Source organism: Acromyrmex echinatior, chromosome 12 (assembly GCF_024713525.1).
Source record: "Acromyrmex echinatior isolate Ae372 chromosome 12, ASM2471352v2, whole genome shotgun sequence".
Lineage (NCBI taxonomy): Eukaryota > Metazoa > Arthropoda > Insecta > Hymenoptera > Formicidae > Acromyrmex > Acromyrmex echinatior.
Genome location: NC_141863.1, coordinates 9,451,818 through 9,462,140, shown reverse-complemented (window position 1 = coordinate 9,462,140; position 10,323 = coordinate 9,451,818). Strand labels below are relative to the sequence as shown.

At 32.2% G+C, this 10,323-nt stretch overlaps 1 long non-coding RNA gene across 2 annotated transcripts; it reads left to right on the top strand.

Moving 5' to 3' along the window:
* Positions 1-5,267: 5,267 nt before the first annotated feature.
* LOC147907822 (uncharacterized) lies at positions 5,268-10,106 on the top strand. 2 transcript variants are annotated; one of them, XR_015547004.1, is made up of 4 exons: positions 5,268-8,654; positions 8,737-8,850; positions 9,143-9,293; positions 9,419-10,106. It is a non-coding gene; the product is annotated as an uncharacterized LOC147907822 (long non-coding RNA). The 2 variants fall into 2 exon arrangements; XR_015547003.1 differs by having other exon boundaries at positions 5,269-8,654; positions 9,143-10,106.
* Positions 10,107-10,323: the final 217 nt, after the last annotated feature.

Sequence of the window (10,323 nt, the reverse complement as noted above, 5' to 3'; positions counted from 1 at the left end):
ACGTATAATTGTATAAATTTCTACATATTCTCTCTCTCTCTCTCTCTCTCCCTCTTTACAGAGCAGTTACTGGTATGATACAAATCGATGTGTATATTATATGTATAAGGAAATTGAAGCATTCAGAATACACTAAAGCGTTCAGAACAGCGATAAGGTAAGTTTACGGTATATAATACGTATAGACTAGTGTATAAAATTCAAGGGCAGGAATACGAGTGCATTGCACTCTAATTTTGTCACGTCATACGCAATTCAAACCCTACGATCTATCGATATAACGTGGACTGCATGGTTTATACAAATTACGGACAGACGGACACAAGGTGCGAGACTCGACCGCGCCGCCCGTCTGACTACGAGAGAGAGAGAGAGAGAGAGAGAGAGAGAGAGAGAGAGAGAGACCCGCTTTCAAAATCGATACGCTTCTCTTCTCCGAGCTGTCTCATGATTTCCTCACGAATACGTGACCGGTTACGTACGATTTACAAAGAAACGGATACTATTCGAATCGGTGATAAATCGTCGTCGAATCGTTACGTTTCCCATGCGTTCAACACTCGCGCGCTTCCGATGATTCATCCACGAGACGACCGCGTGCCTGATGATCGAGGAACGCTGTTAGAAACGCCCGATTACATTTGAGTCATTTAAAAACGGTTTCGTGACGCGGTCGACGTGATATGTCGATTAATATACTATGATTATAATTTCATCGGATCTACTCAGTGTGACGTAGCACGACGATGTATACCTATACGCGTATAATCACACAGTCTCATCCGATATCTCGGTGTACGGATTAGGCTCTTATAGGCCTCTCTCTCTCTCTCTCTCTCTCTCTTTGAATAAAATAATTAACTCTGTTGCACACAACGTTCGCGCGTCCTAAAGACCCAATGACCCAAGATATCTCGACCTTGTCTCCACCATATATGGTCTCTGGCGCCAAGGTCTTGAAAGACTAGCTCCCAAGTCGTAAGGATGAAACATCCCGCGATGTTATACATCGGCCTTCTTCTTAGCACGAACGTGACACGTATTAATACACGCAAGTTGTCACTACGATTCATGAAACGATTCATGAACGGAACACGTCATTTGGATGAATAAACGAAATACCTACTTAAATTTATCAAATCAAAAATTCAGTTCAACGAATAAACTTGAAAATGCGACTTAGCTATCGCATATCTTCAGTTTCGACAGATTCAATTCGCGATGGTTCGCGAGGACGACTCGAGTAACGATCAGATTAATGTTGCCCGCAAGAAAATAAAGACTTTATGATTGTTAAATGTTGTATATCAAAAGTAAGCAAATAGATATTACATCGATGGGACATCAGTATCAGCAAGTATTGTGAGGTAACATTTGGTTCCGTCATCGCAACGCCGCCAAAATGCGCGCGCATGCACATAACTTGAGCTACCGAGAAAAAAAGAATGTAACGAAAGGTTTACTGTAAAATATTTAGAACAACATCTCTCTCTCTCTCTCTCTCTCTCTCTCTCTCTCTCTCTCTCTCTCTCCCTCTCTCATTACAGATTATACATACAGCGTGTACCATAAATGGCTACTCCTTTTTTTATCTTGCAAATTAAAAATGATAAATGTACGTAACAAATGGTCAACTTATAGATTTAGATGATTGAACTCTGTTGTGAGCACAACAGTGTACATACCTCATCATCTGTAAAAATGATTATATAATATATGTTATAAATTGGAGCAAGGCATGCACAACTTTTTCATAATAATGTATGTATTCGATATAATAAGAGTTGTAGCGTTTTTTGTCAGAAGTATACAGAGTGCAACTGAAATAACGCCCACTATATCATACAGTGATATTTCTAATAAAAAAAACCAAATCGAAAAGTCCTCTACCATTTTGCAATTTTCGCAATAGTTAACAAGATATTAATTTCTAAAAATTATTATGAATAAACGGATAAAATCGATGTTTAAGACAATTTTAAGATATCTTTCTGTGTTTTTTGGAAATATTTGGAAGAATTTTTCTTAAAAAACTCTTAAAGATATCTTAAAGCTATCTTATACATCGATTTTGCTTATTGGGTAACTAAAAAAAATATGGCGAAAATTTCAAAATGATAGAGGACTTTTCGTCTCAGTTTTTTATTAGGAATAATTATATGATTAATAGGCGTTATTTCAGTTACACCCTGTATAATACATCTTTATACAGATGATAATATATAATACGTCCTTGTATAGCTCGATGCAGTGGCCACCTTCCGACTCTTCACATTGATCCATATGATCAAATGACGTTTATACACATACATGTCAATCATTAATGCGACAATCACAAATTGGTCATACCAGGACGAAAAAATATTAAGATAGATAAAAGATATAATAGATATAATAGATAGGTATCAAATTATATATACTCCTTTCTATTTTCTAAAACACATAGATAATTTTTTCAATCAATACTTTGTGCTCTCAATATAAATATAATTTACAATTCAAATCATTTATAATTTGATTGATACATCTATATTATATTTTTTATGTTTAGTTTACGAGATAAAAAGAGATGGTGACTTATGGTGGAATATAGCATAAGATATTGTAACGTGATTCTTAAACGGTTCTACTCAATACAGTCTCATAACAGTATCGTCGTACACTCGATTGATGCCATCATTCGGTATATGCAGGGATCTCAACTATGCGATAATATTCGATATTGTACTTTATTCGATGCTAACTGATGCTAACTTATGGTCAATTCAATCACTTGTACGTACACTACACTGGATTAGTGCATATTAAAAAAGTTGCTTTATATAAAAGTATCTAAACGCAGTGAAATATAATAACCAGGGAATGGAAGTAACTCGTTACTTGTAACGAAGTTACAGAGTTATATGTTACTTTTTTGGTAACTTTACTGGTAACTGCGTTACTTTTTTTCTTTGGTAACTGTAATGGTAAGTTACTTTTATTGTTACTTTGCACACAATTGGACAGTCACTCATAGCGCTTGAGACTAGAAAATCCTAGAGTCCCTAGGAAAAAAAAAGTCTAGCCATGCCTTCAAAATATCAGATAAAAATGGTGAGGATATGTTCTTAGTGCTTTTATATACTTTTATACACTTTTATACACTCGTATTTAGGAATTAATTCTGTGACGAGAGAGAAAACCGGACATATTTGTCTCGACTGGATTTGTCTTGACTGGAATTTTTGTTAAGCCTGCCGGGCTTTTTTGTTTTGATTTTACATTTCGGTAATGATAATGAGTTACTTTTAAAAATCGGTAACTAGTAACGATAACTTGTTACTTTTTAGTCGGTAACAAATAACTGTAACTTGTTACTTTTAAAAAGTAATTTTCCATTTTCTGATAATAACATACATATTGTATGTATAATGTATATTATATTATATACAGGGTGTCCCATAAGTTTTTGTCAAGCGCTTTTGTGTAGATAGAGCAAACTAAACTGAGTCGAAAAGTTCTCTACCATTTTGCAATTTTCGCAATGGTTAACGTTAGATATTAACTAAAAATCGCTGAATATTGGTTTTCAATAATTTTTTACTCAAATACTATCAACTTTGCAGAAAAACAACAAGAGATAAAAATTATTTATTTTCTTCTCATAAAGTTCTGAGAATTTTTTCAGAATTTTTACAAAGAATTTTTTCAGAATATTTTAATACTTTATTTTCTTATGTTGGTAAAAATAAGAAAATAGTATTAAACAGTACTAAAAAGTTGATAAAAAATTCTGAAAAAATTCTTAGAATTCTATGAAGAAAATAAACAATTTTTGTCTGTGTAGTTTTTCTATAAAGTTGACAGTTTTTTATTTCGGTAAAAAATTATTGAAGACCAATATCCGGCAATTTTTAGTAATTAATATCTCGTTAACTATTGCAAAAATTCCAAAATAGTAAAGAACTTTTCAACTCAGTTTAGTCCGCTCTACACAAAAGCATTTGGCAAAAATTTACGAAACCGGTATAATCAACTTTGATAATGAAATAATACATGTATATTTTGTTAAAAAATTAACATAATAATATATTATCGGGTATTGCTACTTTTTACATATTATCTCATATGCAACAATTCTGAAAGGATTCTACAACATATCATATGAAATGTTTTAACAGAAATGTTTCTAAAACCTATCATATGCAATAAATTGAAAAACATATTTAAACGGAACAAAAAATCATTATAACGTTAAAATAGTTCCAAAATGTTTACTAAAAATCATATTTTGATTAATTACTATTCAGTTTAACGTCATTTTAATGTTATTATTATTTGTTTCTATTTTAATTGCGACTTTTGTATATGAATAATGATATTGTGTGGAAACTGCAGGTGTAAGTGATTTTTTAATAGTAATTATGTATATATAATGTACATATACATAATCACTATTAAAAAAAAATCACTTATACCTGCATATATGTATAAATATGTGTTATATATACAAACACGTGATGTATACGTGATATGTCTATAAACACATGTGTGTGTATATATATATATATATATATATATATATATATATATATATATATATATATATATCGTGATCAATTAATCAAAATAGTTGGCGATATAATTACCACTTTTGAAAAATACTTTAAGTTTAGACAAATTAATATTTCGGTATCAGACTCTACATGAATATCATTCAACTTAATTGTTAAAGACTAGAAGAGCCACGCTGGATCTCTCGAAATTGCTTAAATATAATTTATTATTTCAAATACTTAAAAACTAACGTTTCAATCATTTCAAAATGATTATTTTTAATAGTTAATAACGAAAAACTATAATTGATATATTATAACTATAATTGAATATAAAAACTTTAATTGATCAATAAAAATTCAAGTTCTTATATTTAGTCTTAGTTGTAAAATTTCAAATTATCATCTTTATAGTCATAATTATAAAATATTACCTGGATCCTTGATTCAATATTCTAATATATGTCAGTTTGATTTAATATTACAACGGATAATGATAATACACAAACTTTACATTTATTTCAATAAGTTTTGTAATCTGTAAATAGATCACACAAAGCTCTTAATAAATTTTAAGTATTTCAGAAAAGATATTTAAATATATGTTTAATTGATACTCTTAGACAATATTTAAATTTATTATGTTGACATAATAAATTTAAATATTATTCAAGTATCAATTAAAATATATTTATTAAATATATATTATATAGAAAAATAGACTCGTGTACATGCAACGCAATGTAATTAATGTGTCAAGGCTTTTTTTAAACGAGCAATTATAGTTAACTCAAAAAATAAAATTCGTTTTTTAATTACATACGCACAGCACTACAAAATTCATCGATATTAAAATATATATTAAAATATATTAAATATACATTTAAATATCATTTTTGAAGTACTAGAAATGGTTGAAATTTTTTCGGTAATTTTTCAAAAAGGTTGCAGATTCTTTCTGTAACATTTCAGCAACCTTTCAACAAGATTTTATGTGGAAGAATCGCGAACATTTTGCTATTCCAGAGCTTTCTCAGAAATGCTATTCTCAGAAATATTGCAGATATATTTCGCAACTTTCATAAAATATTTCACTTTTCAGTTGAAACATCTCTGAGGTATTTTTGAAAACTTTCGGTGCTGTATGGATATTGTCGCAAAATTACAATTTTTTTTTTCTACAATTATCATCTCTGTCATTAATCAAACCCAAATGATAATACGATAACATTTATTATATTATCAATTTCTTACTCTTAATCACATAAGAGTTTCAAGTTTTAGTAAACAGAGCTTTTTTTTTAACGCAAAGGGACGCAAATCTCATAAGAATATCGGTCTTTAATATAGTTATATCATCGATGCTATACGCACAATGTATAATCTATGCACAATTCGCCAATTCGTGAAACATTTTTTTAAACAGATAAATAAATTTGAATCATTAATAAAAAGCAAATAAATACATATTTATACGTCTGCTCATAAGAGAAAAAAATCAAGCATAATCGTTCGATGACAGATATGTATCCCTTCGTGTTCATCTTTGCAGCATGACACATTCGCATGGATTAGTCATCGTCAGGTCAGCCCCACATTGCCTTGTCTTGCGACGCGTAAGTATCGCCCCGATCGCGCGTCATGCGAGTGGAACGTTATGCTGAAAGAGCCATCTTTCTCAAGAATCCGTTATATCGCAAAACCTTAATCTATTTAATACGTTAATACCGAACTTAAAAATTATTTAAGAATCGTAGGTGTGACTCTCTAATCGACGATTCCTCTTTCCTCGACAAACTATTAACGAGCTATATTAATATAATGTGGATAAAAATATTATAATTTCAATATCGCAATTCGTACTCTTGAAAATGATTGAGCCGTACTAATCTCGTACTCTACTAACAGTACAATAAGACAAGACGTGAAAGGCAGAAAGAGAGAGAGGAGGCAAGGAGGAGCGTGGAGGAGATAAAGAAACTACGGCGTATTCTTTATTGGAAATTATAATAAGCTCTCTTGAATGTGTAATCATATTTGACACGTTTTGCTAATTACCTAGATTGTTATCTTGAAATTTGATATAGCGATTCATAGACCTAAACGTATCGATAACACACGAAACTTTTTAACATTTCAGATAACAAGGTTAAGATTCAACCTTATTTACACGACTAATCTAAAATCGGTAGACAACTGAAAAACGAACGTGCTCTCGCATAAGTTATTAATTATTCCTGTTCTTGACTCTTTTCAGAGACTATGACCTTTCAGAGACTGCAACGCGTCAACGAGCTCGCGCGAAACATGCAGTCAAGGATTCGAAACGCGGTCATGGCTTCATAACTCAATGAACTCTACGTATACGTGTTTTGTGTAAGTGCACATACGTGCGTATGCTTCTTCGTTGCCAAAAACGACTGTATCTTTCTCATTTCCTTGTATTCCACATTATCAACCACTCTTTTCCTTACTACTTGCAAAACTAATCGTTTGCAAGTAGTGTGTGATTATAAATTCGTAAATGTTTGCATCGCAATGCCGAGCGTGCATTGCGTTCACAGATTAAGTCAACATAATACGTTGCGATGTGTATAACCAGTATAACGTAAAGTAGATCGGGTATACTAGGACTTGCGATGGTGCGCGGTGCGTAGAAAGGCGGATAGGTTTTTTTTCCACACTTTCCGGAACACACCTAATAACATTCAATCATCGTTTGCACTTGATCGAAACACCTACACGAGATATAGCTTTATCGCTTGAAACGAATCATGCTCGAAATATTTATCGCTTTCGATTGAAAACGACTTGAAACGATCAACTATTATTATATACGAAGAATCTTATTTTCTTTACTACAATGTTTTACGAGATTGTTTTATTTTTAAAATAACCTTTTCTTTTACTGTGTTAGAACTATGACGGATGATCGATACGAAAAGTGTACATAATTAATACAGTACATATTTTGCATAATTATTGAAATTAAATCAAATAAACAAATGTGATAAAACGAAAGAGTGATAAGCTGAATAAGAATTTAATATGGAGTTTCATGTACGTCTCGCAAAAAAAAAGATTCATCGTCAGTGCAGTTGCCGTCATCGGACTGGCCGGGACCGCGGCGAACGAGAGGGAGAAATATGATAACGTACAGGAGCGTAACGAGAGATTTCCGAACATTATATTATATTTTCAGGTTTTTCAATAAATGATATTTCTCGAAAAATGAAAAATTGATAGTAAACCTTAAATAGAGAAAGAGATTACAGATACTGCATTATATATACTGCAATCGCACAAACAACTCATTTATTCTTGATTCTATCTTTAATTTTAAACCTATAATATACATACAGTAAGTCAAGTAACAGCGTGATCGAGTTAATTTATAAAAAAATTGTGTTGCACCATTTCATGTTATTAGCCTTGAGATAGGTTCGAATAGTTTCGTACGATATATCTAAACCTTTCTGCTTCAATTTTGCTTGTTCTTGATGCAGTGTTAAGCCAGGATTCCGCGAAAACAGATTCACTATTTTTTTATCATCTTTTTTGTCCACTTTGCATTTCGAACCACGTTCCGGTAAATCATCGACATTATATCGCTGCACCCACTTCTGTACGAATGATTTCGACTTTTTCATATATTTAGCAGCCGCTAATTGTGACATTTTTGGACCTTTCGGGTGAGTGCAGAGGAATACAGCGTGATGCGTATTTGGTACTCATGGCGCTTAATGTGATTCTCTTAAGAAAGTTCAATGACAACTGAATCTTCCTTGATAGTGCATCAAGGATAAAGATGCTCTCTATGGATTCATGATAGATTTAGGGTGATATCTTTTATTAGCTTTGAGTAAGACCGACCACGATCTTACTTGACTTACTGTATATCTGTATATAAGCTCCTATTCGCGTGAACTATCGCAGAATGAACGTTCAAAAATTCGCATGTTTTTCTCCTAATTAATACAATATTTAAAGTCTTATAGCGCAATGGTTCAAGAGAATGAAACATAGTTTTATGCGCTTTTATGGAGTGTGACGCACAACTATTTCAAGTGCCCCAAGTAGCACAGCAGCGCCTGCAAATATTGTGCTGGAAAAGTGCTTGTATGTATACATTTTCTTAGCGCTTTTTTTCTAACACTTTGTTTTTTAACGTTGTGATACTTGGGACGTTGAAATTTAATAGAAGAAACGATCGAGAATAGGGAGTCTGTGATTTTCGTATGATATTTCGTATAAATATCGATTGTGGCCAAAAAACTAAGAAACATCCTACACTGAGAGAATTAAATATATTTTGGTACGTATCATCGTTATTTTTCTTATACGTGATTAACAAAAACTTTTTTGCTTTTTCATTAAAAAATTGTATGGTTATTTAAAATTTGGTTAAGCGTATTGATATAGTTTAGATGCGACGTAAAGAGAATAATTTTGTTAAAATATGTAAAAATTTAGATAAATATAGATTTAAAAACAATTTTATTGGGCCACACCAAAATTATATTGGAACTCAAGCATTACGATTATGCTGCAAAAAGTTTCGATATTCTCACAATCTTTAGTTTAAGCATAACTGTTTTTTTTTTTAGATATTTCAGCAAAATCCTTTCCGTGTGACGATGACGAAGGCCATTAAGCCTTCAGGGGAATCGACCCAGAAGAAAACCTGCTCCTGTCGTGATGCCTGTCTCCCCGTTATATGTATATACAGACATTCCGAAAGGAATGCAAAACGATGATGTAAGCCAGCACATGAATATATTAGTATCAGTATCGCGCGATTATTTGATTAAAAAAAATAATCGTGGTCGTCATGACAAAAACATCACACATTACGATAAATTTTCATAAATTTATGAAATAAGATTCGAAGGATGTCTTGTCCGAGCTTATGGTGTTTGGCGGTCGTGGAGAAATCGATGAGAAACGTCTGCAGTGAGCACCACGCCCAAAAGGGAGGTGCACCGAACACGACAAACCCCATATATAGGGATTCGTATAACAATATTCTATAACGGTGTCATAATACGCATCGAAAATGACATACAAATTTTAATAGTATCATTTTGACTTGTTTAAATGAATAAATGGCTGCGTTTAGTAAAAAAAAGTAGGTTTGCAACTGTTGTAAAATTCTTTAATTGGTCTTGCTCTTAGTTCCTCACTGGATCTAAATGTATAAATCAATCATATCTAAGAATTTTACAACATTTGCTGTTTTTGCTGAACGCAGCCAATGATTCAATCTAACTCAATGCGCTGTTGTCGATGCTCTCGATGCAAAGAAATCTTCGAGCTTTCTAAGAAATCCAATTGTTTTTTTTTTCGCAATAGAGATGTTCAAAGTTACAGTTACAATTTCATAACAAAGTCCAAATACAATCGCGTTGACGTAATCAGTTATGTGTATGTAAATCTCGAAATCATATTCACTAGAAAATCTGCATATTTTGTTTAACGAATATCGCATTCGATGACATTTTTTTCAACAATATAGGATATTTTTACAAGTTTTGTTTTTTTAAATCAATAATAATAGAATAATCATTTTCACATCTCGCATGATTTTTGTTACCTAAATCTTTTCTTTTCACGTTAACGTGACGAGAAACAATAAGCGTAATGAGAAACTTATTTCGTTTCCCACATTGTCGAGGAGAAATTGGCCGTGCCAATAAAGTCAGTGACTTGGTGGCTTGGTTTAATTAACCCAAGGAGACGGCAAGATGTTTTCACGGTTTCAGAAATCAAGGCCACGTACATACACGCA